Source organism: Rana temporaria, chromosome 5 (genome assembly GCF_905171775.1).
Source record: "Rana temporaria chromosome 5, aRanTem1.1, whole genome shotgun sequence".
Lineage (NCBI taxonomy): Eukaryota > Metazoa > Chordata > Amphibia > Anura > Ranidae > Rana > Rana temporaria.
The window spans coordinates 404,908,710-404,935,386 of NC_053493.1; the positions used below are offsets into that span (position 1 = coordinate 404,908,710).

The 26,677-nt window shown below is 44.0% G+C and overlaps 1 protein-coding gene across 4 annotated transcripts in view; it reads left to right on the top strand.

Annotated features, from left to right (window-relative positions):
* Window positions 1-26,179, top strand: part of KHDRBS3 (KH RNA binding domain containing, signal transduction associated 3) — a 207,764-nt gene extending 181,585 nt beyond the window's left edge. For all 4 annotated transcript variants that reach the window (XM_040355004.1, XM_040355003.1, XM_040355002.1 and 1 more), the window contains one exon: window positions 25,977-26,179. The gene's annotated coding sequence lies outside the window, so the exon portion shown is untranslated. The remainder of the gene's footprint in view (window positions 1-25,976) is intronic.
* Window positions 26,180-26,677: the final 498 nt, after the last annotated feature.

Consider the following 26,677-nt stretch of genomic DNA (forward strand, 5'->3'; position numbering starts at 1 on the left):
TCCGTCACTTCCCCGATGCCGCAATGTCTCCTGGGAGCTTTTGTCATTGTTCCCAGGAGACATTGCGTAGGTCTGCTGCGAGTTATCACGGAATTTAGAAAGAACTTGCTTCTTTTTTCGAAAAAAATAACAAAACATGCGGTTTAGTAGCTATGCATATGAGCGTATCATTTTTTTTTTTTTTGGTGGGGGAGTGGATCTTGGGTGGGAGTTCCCACACTTTTTTGCCCAGGACTTGACCCCTGCCGAGCAGGCTACATACAGTATCCTGCTCGGATTGGCTTTGAGAGTCAGAGAGGCATGGGCTGATGATTTTACAGGCTCTGCCAATCCAAGCAGGCTTTGTATTCATTAAAAGAATACATCGCTCGCCATGATTGGCTCCAGCTCCAGCAAGAAGGAAGAAGAATATGGCTCCAGAATGAAGAAATATGAAGCGTCAGAAGCCATGGGAAGGGGGTCGTCTTATACAGTGAGTACAGGCAAAAAATCTTAAAAAACTGTAAAATTAGGGGGTCGCCTTATACGCCCGGTTGTCTTATACACCGGTAAATACGGGTATTTAATTTGCAAGCGTTTTGTCTATGCAAAAAATATTTTGTCCAAAAATACCATGTGGTCAGAAATTTGGAGTGTGTGTTTTTCAAGAAGCTAGTAAGGCTTTCAATCACTCTGATGTGTTCTACTTGTTTGATCCACTGTTGGATTGTCAGCTGATGTTTTCCACAGGGCTGGTATGCAAGAGTGTGCGGCATTGACCAGTATACATTTTTTTATAGGATGCTACTGAAATGGAATTGCCGTATATATTCAAGTATAAGCCAAATTTTTCAGCACAATTTTTTTATGCTGAAAAAGCCCCTCTCGGCTTATACTCAAGTGACGTTTCCCACTGTGTCATGCAACTGTTTGCCGGTGTTCTGTTCTGTCTCCTCCTCGTCTGTGATAAACGGAACACCGATAGAATGCTGGAAAACTAAATTGCCCCCGACTCCCGTGCGCGTGCCCGGCGGGCGTGATCGCCGCCGGGCACACGCGATCGCTCGTTACAGAGCGGGGATCGGGAGCTGTGTGTGTAAACACACAGCTCCCGGTCCTGTCAGGGGGAGAAATGCTGATCTTCTCTTCATACAATGTATGAACAGAAGATCAGTCATTTCCCCTAGTGAGGCCACCCCCTCCTACAGTTAGAACACACCCAGGGAACATACTTAACCCCTTCCCCGCCCCCTAGTGTTAACCCCTTCACTCCCAGTGGCATTTTTATAGTAATCCAATGCATTTTTATAGCACTGATCGCTATAAAAATGCCAATGGTCCCAAAAATGTGTCCGAAGTGTCCGCCATAATGTCGCAGTACCGAAAAAAAATCGATGATCGCCGCCTTTACTAGTAAAAAAAAAATATTAATAAAAATGCCATAAAAATACCCCCTATTTTGTAAACGCTATAACTTTTGCGCAAACCAATCAATAAACGTTTATTGCAATTTTTTTTTTACGAAAAATATGTAGAAGAATACGTATCGGCCTAAACTGAGGTGATCAAATACAACCAAAAGAAAGCTCTATTTGTAGGGAAAAAAGGACGCCAATTTTGTTTGGGAGCCACGTCGTATGACCACGCAATTGTCAGTTAAAGCGACGCAGTGCCAAATCGCAAAAGTGCTCTGATCTTTGGGCAGCAATATGGTCCGGGGGGTTAAGTGATTAAAGTGGACAGACGCTGTTTGACAGAACGCCACCAAACAGTTGCATGACAAAGCGGGAGACCGTAAACAAGATGAGGCTGCAGATGGGCACAGTGAGGCTGCAGATGGGCACAGTGAGGCTGCAGATGGGCACAGATGGGCACAGATGGGCACAGTGAGGCTACAGGTGGGCATTGCGTACCATAGGCTTTTACTCGAGTCAATATGTTTTCCCAGTTTTTTTGTGGCAAAATTAGGTGTCTTGGCTTATATTCGGGGCGGCTTATACTCGAGTATATACGGTATATCGTAGAAGAAAAAATGTGGGTGGTTTAGGGATCGTCCGCTCTGTAAAGTTTCAAGAGACCTCATGGACTCAGATCCAGAAGTTATCAAGACGCGAGTAGGACCAAAAGACATGCAACATATCCCCATAACTATGTCTACATCTCCAGCATGTGGCCATGAGGACAGGGAAGATAGAGTGCAGCAGGGCAGGAGTACAGTACCGTAATTGTTGGTAATTATTTTTTCCCCTTTTCCTGGTATTTTTTGCTTATAGAAGATCTCAAGGACATTGAACATAATTTTTGAAATTACTTTTATGTGTTAAGATTTAAAGGGGTTGTAAAGGAAAAAAAAATTCCCCTAAATAGCTTCCTTTACCTTAGTGCAGTCCTCCTTCATTTACCTCATCCTTCCATTTTGCTTTTGAGCCTAGGTTCACACTGCTGCGAATTCAAAATCGCGGTAAAATGCACGATTTTACCGCGATTTCGCGGCTGCGATTTTACCGCGATTTCGGCCGCAATTTAATGTAAATCGCGGCCCGAAATCGCAAAAAGTAGTACATGAACTACTTTTTGAAATCGCAGATGCGGTGTCGCACTGATTAGGACAGTGCCATTGCCGACGATTGCCGCCGATTTGAGATGCGATTTGACATGTCAAATCGCATCTCAAATCGTACTCAGTGTGAACCAGGGCTTAATGTCCTTATTTCTTCTGAGAAATCCTCACTTCCTGTTCTTCTGTCTGTAACTCCACACAGTAATGCAAGGCTTTTTCCCTGGTATGAAGAAAGCCTCTTGAGGGGGAATGGGGGCAAGCAGGAGTGTCAGGACGCCCACTAACACACAGCTCCTTTCTCTATCTGCAAAGTAGAGAACGTCCTGACCCTCCTGCTCACCCCCTTCCCCCTCAAGAGCCTTTCTCCACACCAGGTAGAAAGCCTTGCATTACTGTGTGGAGTTACAGACAGAAGAACAGGAAGTGAGGATTTCTCAGAAGAAATAAGGACATTTAAAAGCAAAATGGAAGGATGAGGTAAGTGAAGGAGGACTGCACTAAGGTAAAGGAAGCTATTTAGGGAAAAAAAAAATTTCCTTTACAACCCCTTTAATGTGAGATTTTAGTGATTGGATTTTATTATGCCTTCATACATTTTTTCCCACTTTTTTAATCTGCCCTACCCGCCTTTATCAGTACCCAGATCTTCGCTAAGGTTTAGGAATAGTTCTGTTTATCTGGATTTTAGCTTTCTGTGACAAAAAACCTTCACTTCATAACTGTCTTTAGGGAATAATAACCTCTCTGTTCAGCAGCTGTTCTTGCTTTTATTTCCTGGGACACATTGTTGTCTTTATTTATTGCGGAGCCCAAGTTTCAGAGAACGGTTTTAGTCTTTTATGTCTGTTCTCTTCACAACAAATGTCCTTCCTGTCCTTTCATTTGTTTTCTTCCCTTGTCATGATTATGTCAGCCTTGCCTAAGTTCACCTTCAGTGCAGATATCCCAGATTTTTTCATTCAAAATAATTTCCTGATTCTTCGCCATTACTATATCTTCAGCATCGTTATACATTTTACTCTTCTGCTGTCTTTTTCCGTTTCAATAATTTGTATTGGTTTCCAAGAAAGATATAAAAACTGTGATGCCCACACAGGGGTAATGGATCAACATTCAAAATGTAACATGAAGGTTAGAGTAAAAGCAAGACTAGATTTAACAGTGGGTTGCTAAAGGCTATCTTGCAAAGTCATTGGCCCAGATTCTCAAAGAACTTACGACGGCGTAGCGCCATGTACGCCGTCGTAAGTCCGAATGAGAGCCGTCGTAACTATGCGGCTGATTCTTAGAATCAGTTACGCATAAATTCGGCTAAGATACGAGCAGCGTAAGTCTCTTACACCGTCGTATATTAGGGTGCATATTTACGCTGGCCGCTAGGTGGCGCTTCCGAAGATTTCCGCATCAAATATGCTAATGAGCTAGATACGCCGATTCACAAACGTACGTGCGCCCAGCGTAGCAAGATACGTTGTTTACGTAAGACATACGCCGGCGTAAAGTTACCCCTCATAAAGCAGGGGTAAGTCATGTTAGGTATGGACGTCGGAAACGTACGAACAGCGTCGGATTTTACGTCGTTTGCGTAAGTCGTCCGTAAATGGGGCTGGACGTAAGTTACGTTCACGTCGTCTAGGCATTGAGCGGGCGTAATTTAATTTGAAAATTCGACGTGATACTGAGCATGCGCGCGCATGCGCCGTTCGAAAAAAGCTAAATTTACGCGGGGTCAGGCTTAGTTTACATAAAACACACCCACCAGTTCCTCATTTAATTTAGGCGCGCTTACGCCGGCACATTTACGCTAAGCCGCCGTAACATTAGACGCAAGGGCTTTGTGAATACAGCACTTGCCTCTCTAAGTTGCGGCGGCGTAGCGTAACTACGATACGCTACGCCAGCCTACATTTACGCCGCTGGCTGTGAATCTGGCCAATGGACTTCCTAATAGAGGGAGCAGCATGGTGTGGTTATTCGTGTTGGACTTCTGACGAAGGGGGAACAAGAGGAAAGAGAAAGGGGGAGTGGGGTCAGGAGGAAAGAGTGAAGAGATGTAGGAGAGGGGAAATACGGAAAATTAAAGGGGTGTTAAGATGACAGGGGACATCCGGCACAGTATGATCCTACTAGGGGTGCCGGAGGGAGGCGGTGCCCCCTACGCCTCGTGTCCCTCCAGGGTCGAATTCTCACCCAAGACCTCGGAACCTTTAACCCTGGGTGGCCTCCTTAGCCTGGGGGGGGGGGGGGGGGGGATAAGCACAAGACTGTTTTTGCTCTCCAAAGTTTGGTAGTCAATATTGCTCTTGCTTCGGACTTTTAGGCAAGTCCCATTTCTTTTACCAGTTTCACATGACTTGTATCCAACATATTCCTATTGTACATTCAATGTTTCTCTCTGCTATATGGGAGAGTTTCTCTGTTATGTCTTTCTGAAAAATAAAATACTTTAAAAGTTAAAAAAAAAAAAAGGGGAAAGGGACCCCCCCACCCCCAAGATCCACTTTTTTATTTCATTATGTTTTTTAGGATGAGGTTGGAACAGAACATGGGTAATATTGTACACCTATTTCATTCCTCTACTAGTAGTTAACTCTTCTATCAGGGTGCAATGTATAAAAAATTTGCCTTACTAGTGCCTTACACACGATCATTTTTCGGCATGAAAAAAAAAACAAAGTTTTTCGTCATGTAGAAAAAAACAAAGTTTTTCCAACTTCATCATTAAAACGGCATTGCCCACACACCATCGTTTTAAAAAAATGCTCTAGCAAAGCGCGGTGACGTACAACACGTACGACGGCACTATAAAGGGGAAGTTCCATGCGGATGACGCCACCCCTGGGGCTGCCTTAGCTGATTCCGTGTTAGTAAAAGATGATTTGCGCTTTTCTGTCTGTTACAGCGTGATGAATGTGCTTACTCCATTACGGATGCTAGTTTTACCAGAACGAGCGCTCCCGTCTCATAACTTGCTTCTGAGCATGTGCGGGTTTTTAACGTTGTTTTAGCCCACACACGATCATTTTTTACAACCCGAAAAACGACATAGTTTAACCACTTAAGACCCGGACCAAAATGCAGGTAAAAGACCAGGCCCCTTTTTGCGATTCGGCACTGCGTCAATTTAACTGACAATTGCGTGGTCGTGCGACGTGGCTCCCAAACAAAATTGGCGTCCTTTTTTTCCCACAAATAGAGCTTTCTTTTGGTGGTATTTGATCACCTCTGGGATTTTTATTGTTTGCGCTATAAACAAAAATAGATCGTCAATTTTAAAAAAATGCAATATTTTTTACTTTTTGCTGTAATAAATATCCCCCAAAAACATATAAAATAATTTTTTCCCCAGTTTAGGCCGATACGTATTCTTCTACCTATTTTTGGTAAAAAAAATTGCAATAAGCGTTTATCGGTTGGTTTGCGCAAAATTTATAGCGTTTACAAAATAGGGGATAGTTTTATTGCATTTTTATTATTTTTTTTTATTTTTTACTACTAATGGAGGCAATCAGCCATTTTTTTCGTGACACTTCGGACAATTTTGACACATTTTTGGGACCATTGTCATTTTCACAGCAAAAAATGCATTTAAAATGCATTGTTTCCTATGAAAATGACATTTGCAGTTTGGGAGTTAACCACGAGGGGGGCGCTGAAGGGGTTAAGTGTGACCTCATGTGTGTTTACAACTGTAGGGGGGTGTGGCTGTAGGTCTGACGTCATTGATTGTGCATCCCTATATTAGGGAACACACGATCAATGCCACAGTGAAGAACGGGGAAGCCGTGTTTACACATGGCTCTCCCCGTTCTTCAGCTCCGGGGACAGATCGCGGGACTCAAGCGGCGATTGGGTCCACGAGTCCCGCGGCCGAGGTCACGGAGCTTCAGACCAGGTCGCGGGAGCGCGCCCATGACCCACCGCTGGGCTTTATACATTCACGTACAGGTACGTGATTGTGCCCATCGGTGTCATTATACCGACGTATATCGGCGTTAGGTGGTCCTTAAGTGGTAAAATGCCATTAAAAAATGCAGCATGTTCGAAAAAAAAAATTGACATTTTTCAGAACCCGAAAAATGATATGAAGCCCACACACCATCATTTTAAATGAATTTTTTTTAAAACAACGATTTTTTCATGCCGAAAAATGATCGTGTGTACGCGGGATTAAAGTGACCATTTTCATTTTTCCCATGCATGGTCATTCAGGTTCCTCCTCCGTAGAAGCTTTACTAATCTTTTCTCATTACTGTACTGTTAACCCGGCAGGAAAAGTACTTACACAGGAATATGGACTCCTGTCCTGCCTTATTTGACAATGGGGTGCCAATCACAAGAGATCAGAGTTGTCATATGAAAGAGTCACATGCATTTTTATGAGGCCCGATCCACATGGGAAAACAAAAATAAAACGAATGCAGCCACCAAATCTAATGAATGGTAAGCTGCAATATATAACATTTTTTGTTTTGGATTTAATACTGCATTGAAATTCCCACAGAGTTTGTTCAAGAGAAAAATAATACAAAAGGCCTCGGATGATTGCTGCACAATTCCTTCCAGAACCCGTAGGGGCAGTTGGATCAGTTTCCTAAATGTTACCGTGTAATCATGTACAGTAATAATTATAACTATGGATACTGGGCCATATTCTGAGAGAAGTTACGATGGAGTATCTCAGGATACTCCATCGTATCTCTCGTTTTTGGCCCGTGTATCTATGCGACTGATTCTTAGAATCATTTTCGCATAGATACACTTAAGATCCGCCATGTGTAAGTCACTTACACTGTCGGATCTTAAATGTAATTACGCCGCCCGCCGCTAGATGGCATTTACGTGAAGGTCTCATTTGTTTATGCAAATGAGCCTGCTACGCCGATTCCCGAACGATTTCGCGTCGCGTACCCATCACTAACGTCGTTTGCGTAAGCGGAAACTTACTCCTGCTATATGAGGAGTAAGTTTTCGGATGTCCCACGTAGGCCATGTTACAGATAGCGTCGGGTCCGCGTCGTGTTTTTCCATCTGCTACGTCGTTTCCCTAAGTCGTTCTTGAATACGACTTTACGTCAATGACGCACACGTCGGCGTCATTGACGTTTTCCGCCGAGAACTGGAGCATGCGCACTGGGCTTTTTTAAGCCCGGCGCATGCGCAGTTACTTAGAATCGGGGGCGCGCTTAATTTGAATAGAAGCCGCCCCCTTGAAGATACGCGTGGCTACGCCGGGCCATTTACACTCAGCCGCCCCAAACTACAGAGCAAGTGTTTGGGGAATACAGCACTTGCTCCTGTAGTTTGGGGCGGCGGAGTGTAAATGCCTTACGCGCCGCCCGCGGACATTTACAGAGAATATGGGCCATTGTTGGTCGAAGGAGAATAATCTAGTTTTAAATGTAATTTTTTCGCCTTTTCTACAAAAGTCTTCCACATTTTAACCACTCTCAGGGCCCATCAACTCTATTACACATGGCAGCACATGTTACATGCATTGGGGAGGTGTGGTTCCATTTATTCTGAATAGCACCCCAATGCATCTTGCTGGCATATGTTCAGTGCATTGGCAGGCATTATGAAGGCGCCATTTTTGGTCCATTGGCAGCCCATTCATTTTGAAGGGGCTGCCTTAAAGGGGTTGTAAAGGTAAATGTTTTTTCACCTTAATGCATCCTATGCATTAAGGTGAAAAAACATCCGACGGTACCCCCCCCCCCCCCGTTTTACTTACCTGACCCTTCGAAAGTCTCACGCGCGTCCACGTGATCCTCTTCGGTTCCCAGCCTGGCCGTTGATTGGCTAGGCTGGACGGATTGATAACAGCGCAGCCATTGGCTGGCGCTGCTGTCAATCACAGCGGATGACGCGGCACGCCGGGGGGCGAGTGATACAGTCGGCGGCTATGCCCGCCGCTGTATCATGGGAGCGCGCTCCCAAAAGCTTTCCACCATGCGAGGTCGCTCGCATGAAGGTGAAAAGCTTTTGCGAGGAGGAGCCGAGACAGCCGCCGAGGGACTCCAGAAGACAGGGTTAGGGGACACTCTGTGCAAAACGAGCTGCACAGTGGAGGTAAGTATAACATGTTTGTTATTTTATATAAAAATAAATGTTTGCCTTTAGTGACCCTTTAAAGAAGAAGTTTGGCCACCTTAAAGAAGAAGTATGGCCAAAAGTGTTGGCCCTACTGTTGCTATGGATAACAGGAGTGCAGTTGGTTCTGCACTCCTGTGACCCAGTTTCAGCTGATGTCACTCAGCCAGTCCAGGCTTTGGATTAATCCTGCCTTTACAGTCGGGATCCACCTACATGCCCAAACTGGTAGCTGGCTCAGCTCTCAGTGCACTGCTGGGAGACAGAGGCAGCTGCCCCCGCCTCCTGCACAGCCCGGTGCCCCAGTGAGCACTGAAAGGGCAGAACATAGAGCCAGTCAGGCCCCGTACACACGTCCGAGAAACTCGACGAGCAAAACACATCGTTTTGCTCGTCAAGTTCCTTGTGAAGCCGCCGAGGATCTCAGCGAGCCAAGTTTCCTCATTGACTAACGAGGAAATAGAAAACAGACTGAGTACCGAGAACTGAGCAATTAGCGCTTTTGGATTGCTCAGTTCTTGGTGAAGAGTGAGCAGGGGACACGGCATCCACCTAGTGAGCTACTTTAACTGGCAATTACTCGTTATTCAACACAGTGCCCAAATTCAATTTATATTGTTGTTGTTTTTTTCACAAAAATTGAGCTTTATTTCGGTGTTTTTTGATAAAAAAAAAAAAAAATATTAAATAAATGAAAATTTTTCAAAAAAAACTATCAATATTTTCTATTTTCTGTTACAAAATATATCCAATAAAATACATTTCCGACCAAAAGCTCACATTAAACTTTTCTTGTTGGAAATTCCGATCGTGTGTACGTGGAATTAGGTGAACACCACCAAGCACCAACAATTAGCATACACTTCTTACCAGATAGCGTGGACCATAAATTATAATGGTCATAAAAGCACAAAATAACCCGGCATCCGAGATAGGCGTATGTGAGCCCCAACAAAAAACTTCTCTTATTTGCTTCCTTTTTGGTCTGTTAAATTTACCATGGGAAGCCTTTTTGTTCAATGTGATCCTGCAAGAAATCCAGTGACGTACAGAGTTCTATGCAGACTGCAGTCTTATCCATGGCACATAGGCGTGCGCACAGGGTGTGCCAGTGTGCCCAGGCACACCCTAATCACCCTTTACAGCACAGATTCCCCCGACTTCCCTGGCTCCCTCCTTCCCCCTGCAGTGCTACCAGCTTCCCTCTTCTCCGGCCAGGTGTTGCTGCAAGGATGTTTTAGGATGAGTAGAGGAAGGGGCCAGTCAATATGTAATTTTTAATATGTAATTGACCATCCCCTTCCCTTTCTGAATGAACATCGTGAGTGATCATTAGTGTGTGTTTGAGCTTTGGGGTGCACACCCTAATGCAATAGACTGTGCACACCTATGCCATAGCATTTGTATCAGCCCTGTCCAGGTCTCTCTTAGGTAGATTCAGTAAGAGTTAGGCCGTCCTATCTTAGATTGCAATATTTCGGATGGCTGCTAGGTGGCGCTTCCATTGCGGTCGGTGTAGAATATGTAAATGAGTTGATACGCCGATTCACGAACGTACGCCTGGCCGACGCAGTACTTTTACGCCGTTTACGTAAGAGATAGGCCGCGTAAAGTTAGAGCTAGGCCCTATTGGAATAGTAATGTCAAGTATGGCCGCCGTTCCCGCGTCGAAATTTGAATTTTTTACGTCATTTGCGTAAGTCGTCCGTGAATCGGGATTTACATAGTTTACGTCCACGTCAAAATCAATAGGCCCGTGCTCCGTACTTAGCCGCAATGCACACTGGGAAATGTAGGCGCCCGGCGCATGCGCAGTAAACAGAAACGTAAAAAACGTGAGGTCAAGCTTCATTACCATAAAACACGCCCCCCTCCAACACATTTGAATTAGGTGCCCTTACGCCCGCCGATTTAGGCTACGCCGTAGTAACTTAGCAGGCAAGTACATTGTGAATCATGTACTTGCCTCGCTAACTTACGGCGGCGTAGCTTAAATTCCTTAAGCTACGCCGCCGCAAAGTTACACCAACGTACGTGAATCTACCTATCTGTAAACTACAGAACACCTTCTATCTCTCTATCTATCTAAAGATGAGGAAAGGGTGTCGTGTCCTTTAGTTCTAACACACTTCCTACTTCTTCATAGATACAGCGCTATGACTGCCTTGTCATCCTGGGCCAGGAAATGCGTACCCGGCAAGGTGATCACTAGAAAAAAAGAAAACAAATACAGCTACCACATCTAAGGGCTGATAAGCCGCAATACATTCCATTTGTGTTCTTGGATTTAGATGCCCTTTTATTTTTGAATGAGAATAAAAAGTATAGTACTGTATATATGAATGTGAATGTAGCAGCGCTGAGCTGGGCTGATGATGCCAAGGAAGGTGCTGCAATAAATATTCATCGAACCAAATCGGTATCTGTGACAGCTTCTAGCTTTACAACATCAGCTTAGGAACACAGCTTACTTCTAAATAAAGGCTTTGGCTTCATACAGCCCCAGGCTTTCCTCTTTTATGAAAGCTGACAGCTGTACATCACCGATCAACCCCTTTCATCGAGTAAATAGAACGATCCTCTTGTGAGGATCACTAACTGCCTATTAACATGTGTGCCGTGCAATAATGCACGCATGCTAATACATGTAATGTCATGTGTTATGCCGCGTACACACGATCAGTCCATCCGATGAGAATGGACCGTTTTCATCGGTTAACCGATGAAGCTGACTGATGGTCCGTCGCGCCTACACACCATCGGTTAAAAAAACGATCGTGTCAGAACGCGTTGACGTAAAACACAACAACATGCTGAAAAAAACGAAGTTCAATGCTTCCAAGCATGCATCAACTTGATTCTGAGCATGCGTGGATTTTTAACCAATGGACGTGCCTACTAACGATTGGTTTTGACCTATCGGTTAGGAATCCATCGGTTAAATTTAAAGCAAGTTGGCTTTTTTTTAACCGATCGTTAAATAACCGATGGCGCCCACACACGATCGACAGATGAAAACGGTCCATCAGACCATTCTCATCGGTTTAACCTATCGTGTGTACACGGCATTAAGCTGTGTTGTATTGAGGCTTTCCATTGAAATTTCGGAAGCTTCTGATGCACAAAAATGTATCAAAAACTGGACATGTCACAACATTTTTTTCTGTAGCACACTATGGGACATTGCCATGCATTGCAGGTCATTGTGCTTTTCCTTAACCATTTAAGACCCGGACCGTTATGCAGGTAAAGGACCTGGCCAGTTTTTGCGATTCGGCACTGTGTCGCTTTAACTGACAATTGCGCGGTTGTGCGACGTGGCTCCCAAACAAAATTGGCGTCCTTTTTCCCCCACAAATAGAGCTTTCTTTTGGTGGTATTTGATCACCTCTGCGGTTTTTATTTTTTGAGCTATAAACAAAAATAGAGCGCCAATTTTGAGAAAAAGTCTATATTTTTTACTTTTGCTATAATAAATATCCCCCAAAAAGATATAAAAAACTATTTTTTTCCTCAGTTAAGGCCGATACGTATTCTTCGACCTATTTTTGGTAAAAAAAATCGCAATAAGCGTTTATCGATTGGTTTGCGCAAAATTTATAGTGTTTACAAAATAGATAGTTTTATTGCATTTTTATAAATTTTTCTTTTTTTAACTACTAATGGCGGGGATCAGTGATTTTTTTCATGACTGTGACATTATGGCGGACACATCGGACAATTTTGACACATTTTTGGGACCATTGTCATTTTCACAGCAAAAAATGCTATAAAAATGCATTGTTTACTGTGAAAATGACAGTGCAGTTTAGGAGTTAACCACTAGGGGGCGCTGTAGTGGTTATGTGTGTCCTCATATGTTTTTCTAACTGTAGGGGGGTGGGGCTGGACGTGTGACGTCATTGATCGTGTTTCCCTATATCAGGGAATACACGATCAATGAAGCTGCCACTGTGAAGAATAGGGATGCTGTGTTTACACACAGCTCTCCCAGTTCTTCAGCTCCGGGGACCGATCGCGGGACTCCAGCGGCGATTGGGTCTGTGGGTCCCGCGGCCATCGAGCTTCGAACCGAGACCGCGACCCACAGTTGGGCACTTAAAGAGGACGTACAGGTATGTGCTTGTGCCCAGCTGTGCCATTCTGCCGACGTATATCTGCAGGAGGCGGTCCTTAAGTGGTTAAGACTCATCCACACTGGCACTTTTGCCCACATAGCATACAAACTGGGAGTATTCCAGGCCCAGAAGGCACAGGTGCAACGCTGTAACGGCTCTGGTGAACGGAGTGAACCACAACTGTGGTAGCAAGGATTTCAATGCTCTTCTTTGTGAGAATTCATTATTAGGCCCCAGGTGTCACTCCACACAAACAGGAGTTTGGGGGTTCTCTACATCATTTCTCTCTCACATAAAGAAAGGCGTTGAGCTACTGAGCTTGGACGCATTACAACATGCGACCAGAGCTTAGCGTTTAAAATTATAGTATGCACGTAAAGATTCCAATGCACAACTGTATGCAAGCGATTATCAGTGTAAAGCTTTGCCCCATAAAGGAGGTGTAACTCATCCATGCAAAGGGCTGCACCAGGGAAGACAAGCCGGCGTATTTTACGTAGTTTACATAGGACGTGAATATGACAAGGCATAGGTTACGTCCAAGCCGTAGGCAGTGATCCGACGTATCCTAGGCAGTTGTTCCGACGTGATTGTGAGCATGCGCACTGAGATGCGCCCAAGGGACTGCGCATGCGCAGTTGGCGATTCGTATCTGTCTGGCGCTCGGCCCATCATTTGCATGGGATCACGCCTCATTAGCATGGCTCACGCCCACTTCCACTTACGCCGACTTACGCTTTGGAAACTCAGCGCAGATTTGGGAGGAAGTGCTTTGTGAATTCAGTGATTGCCTCTCTGCGCTGCGTCGGCATAGCGTAAAAGAGATACGCTACGGTTGCATAAATATGCGCCAGTGTCTGTGAATCCAGGCCTATATTTTTTACTTTTTGCTATAATAAATATCCCCCAAAAATATATAAAAAAACTAATTTATTTCTCAGTTTAGGGCGATATGTAATCTTTTACATATTTTTGGTACAAAAAATTGCAATAAGCGTATATTGATTGGTTTGCGCAAAAGTTATAGCTTTTAGAAAATAGGGGATAGTTTTATGGCATTTTTATTTTTATTTTTTATTTTTTATTAGTAATGTTGGTGATCAGCGATTTTTATCGTGACTGCGACATTATGGCGGACACATTGGACACTTTTGACACTATTTTGGGACCATTGTCATTTATATAGCGATGAGCTCTAAAAAAATGCACTAATTACTGTGTAAATAAAACTGTCAGGGAAGGGGTTAAACACTAGGGGGCGATGAAAGGGTTAAGTGTGTCCTAGGGAGTAATTCTAACTGTGGGGGGGCTGGGCTACAAGTGACACGAAATGCCTTGTTTACATAGGCATCTCCCTGTTCTGCAGCTCCGTGACACGATCGCGGGACACCAGCGGACATCGAGTCGGCGGGTCCTGCACGCCCGCACGGTGGAAAATTCAACGTACAGGTACGCTGCTTTGCGCAGCCGTGCCATTCTGCCGAAGTATATTGTCGTTAGACGGGCGGTCTAAGTGGTTAATGTGAAAGGCAGAATTGAAGTATAATGCCACGTACTCACAATTTTCGACCAAAAGCTCACATCTGACTTTTCTTGTCGGAATTTCTGATCGTGTGTACGCGGAATAAGTTTGGATTTGGCGTGACAACATTTATTGGCCAACGCAAAAGACTGTGCAAGCTTTCTAGGCACGCAGGCCTCTTTTTTCAACAGCTACGATCTATTTTGTTGGCCAATAAATAGTGTCACCCCAAATCCATACTTCTACTTGGCATGGTGGTATTTAAAGTGACCAGTGGTTGAACACTTAAGCCCTGTACACACGATCGGTTTGTCCGTTTTCATCGGTCAAAAATCCATGCATGCACAGAATCAATTCGACGCATGCTCGGAAGCATTGAACTTCGATTTTTTAGCAGGTCGTAGTGTTTTACGTCATTGCGTTTTGGCACGGTCAGGTTTTTGACTGATGGTGTGTAGGCAAGACTGATGAAAGTCAGCTTCATCGGATACCTGACGAAAGAATCCATTGGACTAGATTCCATCAGATATCCGATCGTGTGTACGAGGCTTTAGGGTCCTTTCACACGGACGGATCTCGTGATGATCTGCCCTGTGAATATCCGCTTGCTCTGTTGATCTCCGCTGAGCCGGCGGATGACAGTGCGGTCCCTGACTATGCAGGGACCGCCCTGTCAGTTCGCCGTTCTCCCCTATGGGGGGATCGGATGAACACGGACCATCTGTCCGTGTTCACCCGATCCGCTCTGCAGACAGGTGGAAAAATAGGATTTTCCTCTGTCTGCAGAATCGGAGGATTGCGGACACCGATGAGATTGGGTGTCAGCCGATGTTCATCCGCTGACACCGGCTATCTCATAAGGATTAATGTATGTCCCTTTTTCATCAGTACACGGATGGATAAAAAAACAGACATACGGTCCGCATGTCTGAAAGGGGCCTTTATCCCTGTACACACGATCGGTTAGTCCAATGAAAACAGACCGATGGACCGTTTTCATCGGACAAACCTATCGTGTGTGGGCCCCATCGGTTTGTTTTCCATCGGTGAAAAAAAATACAGGGAGTGCAGAATTATTAGGCAAATGAGTATTTTGACCACATCATCCTCTTTATGCATGTTGTCTTACTCCAAGCTGTATAGGCTCGAAAGCCTACTACCAATTAAGCATATTAGGTGATGTGCATCTCTGTAATGAGAAGGTGTGTGGTCTAATGACATCAACACCCTATATCAGGTGTGCATAATTATTAGTCAACTTCCTTTCCTTTGGCAAAATGGGTCAAAAGAAGGACTTGACAGACTCTGAAAAGTCAAAAATAGTGAGATATCTTGCAGAGGGATGCAGCACTCTTAAAATTGCAAAGCTTCTGAAGCGTGATCATCGAACAATCAAGCGTTTCATTCAAAATAGTCAACAGGGTCGCAAGAAGCGTGTGGAAAAACCAAGGCGCAAAATAACTGCCCATGAACTGAGAAAAGTCAAGCGTGCAGCTGCCAAGATGCCACTTGCCACCAGTTTGGCCATATTTCAGAGCTGCAACATCACTGGAGTGCCCAAAAGCACAAGGTGTGCAATACTCAGAGACATGGCCAAGGTAAGAAAGGCTGAAAGACGACCACCACTGAACAAGACACACAAGCTGAAACGTCAAGACTGGGCCAAGAAATTTCTCAAGACTGATTTTTCTAAGGTTTTATGGACTGCTGAAATGAGAGTGAGTCTTGATGGGCCAGATGGATGGGCCCGTGGCTGGATTGGTAAAGGGCAGAGAGCTCCAGTCCGACTCAGACGCCAGCAAGGTGGAGGTGGAGTACTGGTTTGGGCTGGTATCATCAAAGATGAGCTTGTGGGGCCTTTTCGGGTTGAGGATGGAGTCAAGCTCAACTCCCAGTCCTACTGCCAGTTTCTGGAAGACACCTTCTTCAAGCAGTGGTACAGGAAGAAGTCTGCATCCTTCAAGAAAAACATGATTTTCATGCAGGACAATGCTCCATCACACGCGTCCAAGTACTCCACAGCGTGGCTGGCAAGAAAGGGTATAAAAGAAGAAAAACTAATGACATGGCCTCCTTGTTCACCTGATCTGAACCCCATTGAGAACCTGTGGTCCATCATCAAATGTGAGATTTACAAGGAGGGAAAACAGTACACCTCTCTGAACAGTGTCTGGGAGGCTGCGGTTGCTGCTGCACGCAATGTTGATGGTGAACAGATCAAAACACTGACAGAATCCATGGATGGCAGGCTTTTGAGTGTCCTTGCAAAGAAAGGTTGCTATATTGGTCACTGATTTGTTTTTGTTTTGTTTTTGAATGTCAGAAATGTATATTTGTGAATGTTGAGATGTTACATTGGTTTCACTGGTAAAAATAAATAATTGAAATGGGTATATATTTTTTTTTTGTTAAGTTGCCTAATAATTATGCACAGTAATAGTCACCTGCACACACAGATATCCCCCTAAAATAGCTAAAACTAAAAACAAACTAAAAACTACTTCCAAAAATATTCAGCTTTGATATAAATGAGTTTTTTGGGTTCATTGAGAACATGGTTGTTGTTCAATAATAAAATTAATCCTCAAAAATACAACTTGCCTAATAATTCTGCACTCCCTGTAGAACATCTTTTAAAATGTTCCTATGGATAAAAAAACGATAGAGAAAAACGATTGTCTGTGTGGAAGTCCATCGGTCAAAAATCCACGCATGCTCAGAATCAAGTCGACGCATGCTCGGAAGCATTGAACTTCATTTTTCTCAGCACGTCGTAGTGTTTTACGTCACCGCGTTGGACACGGTCGGATTTTTGACCGATGGTGTGTAGGCAAGACTGATGAAAGTCAGCTTCATCGGATATCCGACTAAAAAAATCCATCAGATATCCGATCGTGTGTACAGGGCTTTAGTGGGTTTTTCTTTTGCCATTAAAGTGGAGGAAGATGACACGAAGACGTAAGAACTGATGTATCCTTTATCACAATTTTCTTTGAAGCAGAGGAGGTCATAAGTCATTTTGCTAAATGGAAACAGAACTGGGAAACATAATTAAAGCAGAAAACCCCTTTAAGTTGTGTTATCCTTCCCATAATAAACTAATGCAAAACATTAATCATGTTCTCTCATTATATTATTTCCTTTGAGAGCTATATCATTTGAATAGAGTTCCTCAACCTTTAGCTGGCTTGTTCTGATGTATTTTTAGTAAAATTACATGTGACGGAAAAATGATCCGATGTCAGTTTTTTTATTTATTTTTTATAATGTATACGTGCGTATATATATATTTTTTTTTGCTTGCTTAGTTTAATCTTTTCAGCTATAATGAGACCTCCATATACCACGTCTTGCTGTGTCGGGGTAAGGTTCTTGCTTGCTTTTGATGTATCATGAAAGTAACCTCGTGTCATATATCTTCGCGGAGGTCGATGCAAAAGAGTGCATACATTACGAGAGTTGCCAAGCAAATTACCTGTGGGAAAAGTGACACCTTTTTAACTCGGACGCCTTGCCACCTTCTTTGATTGCAGTTGTTTGTAATTAAAGCGCCTCTGCTAGATTGTTTACTCCATCATGGCTTTTGTGCAAATGATGAGGTTGAAAAAAAATTACAAAGCAAGAAGAAACAAAGTCAAATCAAAGGGGGCTAATGGTGATTTTGATTTTTCTTTTTGTTTTGGCAAATTAAGACCACCATGCAGGATGTGTATTAGACATGCGCAGAGCGAAAAAAATTGCTTTGTTTTGTTTCGTTTTGATTTGTTATTTACATAAATTTGTTTAGTTAAATTTGTTTCATCCATTTAATATTAATAACCGTATATACTCGAGTATAATGCCGCGTACACACGATCAGTCCATCCGATGAGAACGGTCCGATGGACCGTTGTCATCGGTTATCCGATGAAGCTGACTGATGGTCCGTCGTGCCTACACATCATAGGTAAAAATAACGATCGTGTCAGAACGCGGTGACGTAAAACACAACGACGTGATGAAAAAAAACGAAGTTCAATGCTTCCAAGCATGCGTCGACTTGATTCTGAGTATGCGTGGATTTTTAACCGATGGTTGTGCCTACTAACGATCGTTTTTTTTTCCCATCGGTTAGGAATCCATCGGTTACATTTAAAGCAAGTTGGCTTTTTTTTTAACCGCTGGTTAAATAACCTATGGGGCCCACACACGATCGGTTTTGACCGATGAAAACGGTCCATCAGACCGTTGTCCTCTGTTTAACCTACCGTTGTCCTCTGTTTAACCTATCGTGTGTACGAGGCCTAAGCCGACCCGAATTTAAGCCGAGGCACCTAATTTTACCACAAAAAAATGTATTGACTTGAGTATAAGCATAGGGTGTCCATCTGCATGGCTCACTGTGTCCATGCCTTACTGTGTCCATGCCTCACTGTGCCCATGCCTCACTGTGCCCATGTACATGCCTCACTGTGCCCATGTCTCACTGTGCCCATGCCTCACTGTGCCCATGCCTCACAGTGTCCATGTACATGCCTCACTGTGCCCATGCCTCACTGTGCCCATGCCTAGACTGACATTTAACGTGGGAGTCTATGGAAGGGGTGACTGAGTTTGAAAAATTGGTGCTCCTCAGTCCTAGGTCCCCCAGACAACAAACTTTGCACACTTGTAAAGGAGAAATAGGGATACATGGGTTCCAAGTTCCGGGTCCAGAGGATCTACGACCGGCGACCTACGACCGGCTGGTACCGGGTCACCAAATCACCAGAGAAATGAGGGTTTAACATGGGAGTCTATGAAAGGGGTGCCCGAATTTTAAAAATCGGTGCTACCCAGCCGTAGGTCCCCCGGACAACAAACTTTGCACACTTGGTTGGTTACACAGTTACATAGTTAGTCAGGTTATAAAAAGACACAAGTCCACCAAGTTCAACCATAAAAAAAAAATATATATAATATCGTACAATCCCATATACCCAATTCTATACCCACAGTTGATTCTGAGAAAGGCAAAAAAAAACAGCAGAGCATGATCCAATTTGCTACAGCAGGGGAAAAAATTCCTTCCTGATACCCCAAGAGGCAATCGGATTTTCCCCCGGATCAACTTTACCTATACCTATGGTTCTTGCTTATTCTAGGCATTTTGGAGGAAGACTCCTTCATTCTATTCCATAATTGCAAAATGTCTGTAGGGTCCATGCCTGTGAATGTTCTCATTTATCAAGGTCATAGACGATCTAGTAGTAGTCAGTCATATTTAATTGGACTTGCTCTGTAATGTTTTTATCTTAATGCATAGAATAATTGTTAGCCTTGTAATAAACAGATAATAAATTGTATAGTACCATCATCCTGAAGATCAATTTGAATAGAAGTAGGGCTTAAGGGACCCCAAAGACCCAAAAGACCAAAAGCAGAAAGCTAAAAAAAGGGGAGGGCAATAGGACTATAGTGGTACAGGGTGAGCAGGTGAACTCAAAAGAGCAGTTATGATAAAAAAAAGTATACATTTATTGACATAATAACAAGGAGATATAAAAGACATCAAAAGCAACATAAACAATAAATCACAATACAAAAAACAACGTGACCAGCCGTACAGATCACTGATATTAGATTATCCCAGATGGGGAAGATCACGGTGAAGATGGGGGGTCACGTAGGGGAGGGTTTCTCAACTAGTTTCGTGACTGAATCGCTTTGTCAGGAGAGTTCTAAAATTAATCATTAGCAATAGAAAAAGTTGAACTGAATATGCAAAAACATATAAATATCAACCTTACACTAAAGACAATCATTAAATACAAACTACCATTATAAACAATATACAGTTTGGGGAACAAAGCACTGCGCCGCTTACCTAAAACAAATGTCCCATCAGCTCAGGCGCCAGGGCCACCATATGAGGGAGTCTTCCGCGGCGACCGAGGGGGACAGACATGGAGATGGACCTGTTCAACTAAATATATAATAGGCGAGCTATAAGTGAGGCCAGAGAAAATATATGGATAGGGAGGTGCAAGTGAATTGTGCCGGTGTGATATCAAACAAATCACTTAGTGGGGGGGGGGGGGGGGTAAAACGTACTGTAATGTGAAGGAAGATAGTGAAGGAAGGTTGGGAGGCTGATGAAGGGGAAAAGGGAGAAAGGAAAAGGGAGTTGGTAAGGGGAGGGGAGGGGAGGGAAAGGGAAGGACAAGGGAAAAGAGAGAGGAGATGGAGAAAGGAGGGAGGGAGGGGGGGTTGGAAGGAGTAAGGGCGAAATGTGAAAAGGGGGAGTGGGGGGGAAGAAGAGTAGGAAGGAAGGGGAGAAGGGGTAGGGAATGAGGGAAAAAGGAGAGGCAAAGGGGGGAAGGGAGGGGGGATGTGGAGGGAGGGGGAGGATGATGTGGAGGGGGGAGGAAAAGAAAGGAGGGTGAAGAAAAGTAGCAACTGATTGATAGGATGCCATTGTTTTTTTCTTCTTTTCTACTTTCCTCTCCCGCTTAGATTATCCCCTTCTTTTTCCCCTCCTTCCCCCATCCCCCTCTTTTCTTTCTCCTCCTTTATCTTCAATTCTTTCTTGAATAAGAATCAATGTAATTTGATGTACTGTTCAAATTGTTGCTTGTTTCTTTAAGAAATGTTGTCTTTAAACCACCACGGGTACCTCTATTTGCTAAGTGCCCTTTACTGTATGCTCTATACAATATGTACTATTGTATTATTATCCATTGTAATTTAGTTATACCCTAACAATTACAACTCTTATATTCTTCTTGTATTATTTTTATTGCTCTGTTTATATGCACTGTGCCGTTCTTGCCTAATCCCTCAGCCCATTTGCAAGCTGCCTTGGATTGTCTTTCCTATAGGTGGCCCTGGTTCGGCTTTAGCTTCACCCTGGGGCTTGGCCGAACTTGCCCTTTCACTGGTATTGCCTCCGGCCGTAGCCTGAGTGTGAAGTGCGCATGCGCAGTGTTTTTTTGCAATTGCGTCATGTGGGCGGTCCGACGTAGTGATGTCGCGCAGCGGCGCTCTTCACCCTGTGATGACGTCACTACATTTGGGACATTTAGGCAGGCTTAGCACTGCTGAGGATGTGATGGACGCCGGGCCCCAGGACACTTGCTGCTACACCAAGCACCTAGTAAGTACATCTCTATACATGCTGCTGTGTTTCAGACTTTTGGATGGCTTCCACCAAGCCTTCCCTCCCTGACTTATGGCCCCTCCCTTTTCTCTACGTTTTGTTTTTGTTCTGTTCTCCATTTATTTTAGGCTGCTCTTATCTGTGAGGTTTTTCTGGTCTCCATGTGCTGACCTCATCCTCACCATTACCACCATCAATAAACTTGTCACTCACCATTTACCTGCTGCCAACCAGTGTCCATTGGACCTTGGGTCCTGGGTCCCCTTACCTTTGTATTGTACCCCATACAGGTACATCACTTTAAACCCTTTCACTTGCCCTCATGCCCCCCTATTTCCCCCCTTTTCTCCCCCTTCTCTCCTTCATTTTCCTTCCCTTTTCTCTTCTTTCCCCTTTCTCCCCTCCCCCTCCTTCACTCCTACCTGTCCCCGTTCCCTGTCTCCTTCCTTTCCTTCCCCCCTCCCCTTCCCCCCTCCCACCCCTTTTCTTCACCCTCCTTTCTTTTCCTCCCCCCTCCTCCTCCCCCTCCCTCCACACCCCCCCTCCTCCTCTCCCCTCCCTTCCACCCTTTCCTCCCCTCTTTTCCCTCTCCTTTTCCCCCTCTTTCCCTACCCCTCCCCCCTTTTCACCTTCCACCTTTCGCCCTCACTCCTTCCCTCTCCCTGACCTTTTGACCTGTACAAAATCATGTTAAAATCGCAGAAAAAATTGTGTGACTTTCTGCCTGAAAACAATATGCTCAGGTGTGAATGGAGCCTAACACATGTGCAAAAAGAATGGGATTATGTAACTCTACCAGGGTAGGTCCACCGGTAGTTCAAACCTCCAGACCTAAGCCTTACTCACTTTCTATGAGTGTCGGCTTGTAAAGCTTGTCTCCACTTATCATCTAAGCATATTGGTAAATGGAAGCCACACACCAGAATCTCTTTCCTCAAAAGCTCTTTATTAAGCTATCAGTAATACAGGTGCAACCATATTGGACTGCCCCTCCCTAACACATTTCACCAATGAAGGCTTGATCAAAAGGTTGTTCTACACACCAGAATCTCTTTGCTCAAAGCTCTTTATTTAGCTATCAGTAATACAATTTCAACCATATTGTCCCTGCCCAGGGACCGCCCCTGCGTAACTCGTTTCACCCATGAAGGCTTGATCACAGTGTTGTTCCACAGTTTTCACACCTCCCATCCTCTTCCTCAACATGGCTGACGGCGATGATGTTTCTTACACTCCAGACGGCTTGGCTATAATAACAGTATTACTGAGGGTATTACTTGCCTAATGCTGTTTATGAATGACACCTGTGGGACAATCTTGGAATTAAATCAGTTCCAGTAATATCAGGATTCAGGAGCCGGCTGGGTGACTTTTCTGCCCGCATCTGGGCGGTGTGATCGGGATCTGTTGGGAGTTATTTGGGGGACCCCTCTCACCCGTGTGTCCTGTGACCTTCGGGGGGTTTATCCTTGCCTCCACTGGGGGACGTGTCAGTTTATCCAAGAGCCTATATAGTTCAGTGATGGTGTGATCCCGTCTGGATATTAGCCCCTGACGAAGGGACGTGGTCCCGAAAACGCATTGGGCCCTATTGGATCCTCATGGGAAAGTTATGCACCTATGCACGATTGATGTGGTTTTATTCATTCTTGTATATGTGTTAAAATATGAATAAATTATTATTACTACTTTTTGTATTTTGAGTTGTTACCCTTTAAAGCTCCACTTGGGGGGGTTTCTTTCTTTTGCTTCAACAATTAAAGGGGTTGTAAAGGTTCATGTTTTTTCAACTTAATGCATCATCCTATGTGGTCAGTGCCGATCCTGACCTTCCTGGGGCCCTAAGCAAAATGACATGTCACATTAAAGTAGAGAAGCGGGGGGGGGGTGTTCTTTCTGCTGTCGGAAATGACATCTGAGGCCCCGTACACACGATAGAATCCATCCGCTGAAAAATCGCAGTGGATCGGTTTCAGCGGATAGATTCTATGGTGTGTACATTCCTGCGGATATTTATCCGCGGAAATTTTCCAATTCCAGCAGATAAAAATTTGTAGACATGTCTACAAATCTATCCGCTTGAATTGGCTCCCGCGGATCGATCCGGTGGTCTGTACAGACTCACCGGATCGATCCGTCCGAAGGGATCCCCCGCATGCGTCGTAATGATTCGACGCATGCGTGGAATTCCTTTTATGACAGCGTCGCGCACGTCGCCGCTTCATCATCGCGGCGACGGCGCGACACGTCATCGCGAGGGGATTTCGGCGCGGATTTCGATCCGATGGTGAGTACACTCCATCGGATCCAAATCCGTGGAAATCCTCGAGAGGATCCGCGGATAAATCCTCTTGTGTGTACTAGGCCTGACATTAAAGTGAGAATCGGGGGGTGCTGACTTCTTACCTCTTCTCCCGTGCAGCCAGCGAGTTGAGAAGCGGGGCGAGGGGCTGAAAATGACTTCTCACCAGGCGGGGCCTCTAGTAATTTGGGGGGCCCTCCGCAGCTTTGCAGGGCCCTAAGCGGTGAGCATAGTGAGCCTATAGGGCGGATCGGCCCTGTATGTGGTTAAGTGGTTAAAGAAAAGTATTTCATCTTTATGTCATATGTGAGTGAATAAAAGTAATTACCTGAATCTGTTGGAAGAAGTTATGGCAAGTTTGACAGTACTTAGATGTGATAAATCTTGAATCATAGGATGAGAGTTGTGTTGTTTTGTCGCAAACCTTCCCTTTCTTGTTCCATTAAATATTGTTCTTCAGAGAGCAAAACACACGTGAACAAGCCCTAAAAGCTGAAGGACCATGCATATATGGCACGTGTGTAGGCTCTAGTAAATTATGGGTTTTCAAATATGGCACAGCACAATAGAAGGCAGTGTCTTCATCAAATATAAAGTACTGTCAAGTGCTGCCCAGGCCATTGGGCTTTGCCGTCATTCGCACATAATAATGCAATTGTATGGCTTTCACTTGTCATCCTAGATAACAGTGCAAAGAGCAATCATTTCCACTAATGAAACCTAAATCACAGCAACAACAATTTTTCATCTCAAAGTTGCATTGTTGAGAAATACTAGAGTACGAATGCCTTTTTATGTCAACAACTTTCAGTTACGCTCCCCTTGGAGCCAGTTTTACTGAATCTTTATTATGACTTTATATATTTGTTGCCGAACTCTTTCCATCGACTCTTATTAAAAATAAAAAATAAAAAAAATGTACATGTATTGAAAGCCAAAGGGGATTTTGCCAAAGGTGAAATGATGTCTAGAAATTAAAGTATATGTCTGAGCAAAATAAAAAACATATTCAGGATATCTCTCCAATACATACACAAAAGCTCCCTGCAACACAAGAGCTCATTCACCTCTCTGATGGTGTTCCACATTCCCTCCGCTACAGTACTGCAGCCTCCATCAGTCTCTTTCACATTTGACACATCCAGGGATGGACTGGAACATAAATTTGGCCCTGGACTTCATCCAGACTGGCCCACTTTGACAGGTCTCTCCCATGGCGGCTGGACAACTCCCACACCCCCCCCCGGCCACCCAAGCCCCCTCTCCCTCTTCACTAGCCACTAGCCGTTCTACTTTATTAGAGTAGAACGGCTGGTACTGGTACTCTTATAGGCAGTACCAGTGGGGAAGCTAGACATTATTTCACCCGGGGAAAGAATCAGTTCGGTGCCCCCCATGAGACAAGATTAGGCAGAAGTGAGAAACTCCCAGGCCATAGCTTTTGAATCAGCTGTCTGTCCCCTCACCCCATGCTCCTCTGTCGTCCCCCCTGCTTCTTTGTTCCCCCCAGGTGAGCGCTGCGGGAAGGGAGAGACAGAGGAGTGGAGGGGGGCAGCAGTCCGCTGTCACTTAAGCCGGCCCACTGAGCCATCGGCCCACCGGGAAACTCCCTGTGGTCCCAAGGGCCAGTCCATCCCTGGACACATCTAGGAATATTGGATGCCTGCGTTTCCATAGCATATCATGGCACCATTCTCTAACCCCGATGTCACCACAGGAGTTAAATGTGACAAAGGATTATTATTATTATTATTATTATACAGGATTTATATAGTGCCAGCAGTTTACGCAGCTATCGTATTTTGGATTCTGCATGTTCGTTATGGTTAAAACGAACACGAAAATCCCAGAAATTCGGACGAAAATGCATTCGGACGAAAACAAATGCACATGTCTACTGAAGAGGAGGGTTTTCAGGGATCGTCTAAAAGCTGATAGAGTAGGAGATAATCTGACATATTGGGGTAAGGAGTTCCATAGGATTGGAGAGGCTCTGGAAAAGTCCTAGAGGTGAGCATGGGAGAAGGTGATGAGGGAGCTAGAGAACATAAGGTCTTGAGAAGAACAAAGAGAACGATAAGGTTGGTATTTTGAGACTAGGTCAGTGATGTAGTTGGGGGCAGAGTTGTGGATGGCTTTGTAAGTAGTGTTAGCCTTCCTGCCGAAACGTTGTCACCTAACACCCACATGTCCATTATGCACGCCTGTCAATATTGCATATAATTGCATGTTGTTTATTTGTCCTGTTATTGAGCTGTGTGTCACTTTTGTCATTTGTATTACAGGGACTCCTCCTTCCACCCTCCATCCAGGCAGCTTCAGGAACGCTCAATACTCACCAATGTGCCTACAAGAAGATACATTGCTTGGAAAAGACGCATCATTATTTTCTTCCAGCATAAAGGGATCTAGACCTGTACATTATAAATGATAGGATTTTGCCAGTGATTTCTCTTCTAAGAATTATTAAATATCCTCTTTTCAATAACTTTCTATTTTGAATTCAAATGTATGTGTTTCTGTCTGGTTTCATGTGTGATACGTGTAACTGTGCTACATTGCAACTTAACATTCCTTTTTTTTTTACAAAAAAATAATAATATATATATATATATATATATATATATATATATATATATATATATATTCCTAAAAATACATTAAGAATATCACATAGTAAGGAACACTGCAAATTGAAAATTATGACTGTGTCAATCTTTTTGTGGAAGGCAAACAATCTGGAATAAATTATGGAATTTGTTTTTGAACTCACTAATGATTTCAAGTGAAGCTGTCACTTAAATATAATGCAAGTGGGTAGATAGGTTAGAGGGTATACTTTTAGTTTACATTATCTTCACAGTTGTTGTACTGCTTTACAGAATATACAAACCATTCATACAGGTGAAACTCGAAAAATTTAAATATTGTGCAAAAGTTCATTTATTTCACTAATGCAATGTAAAAGGTGAAACTAATATATGAG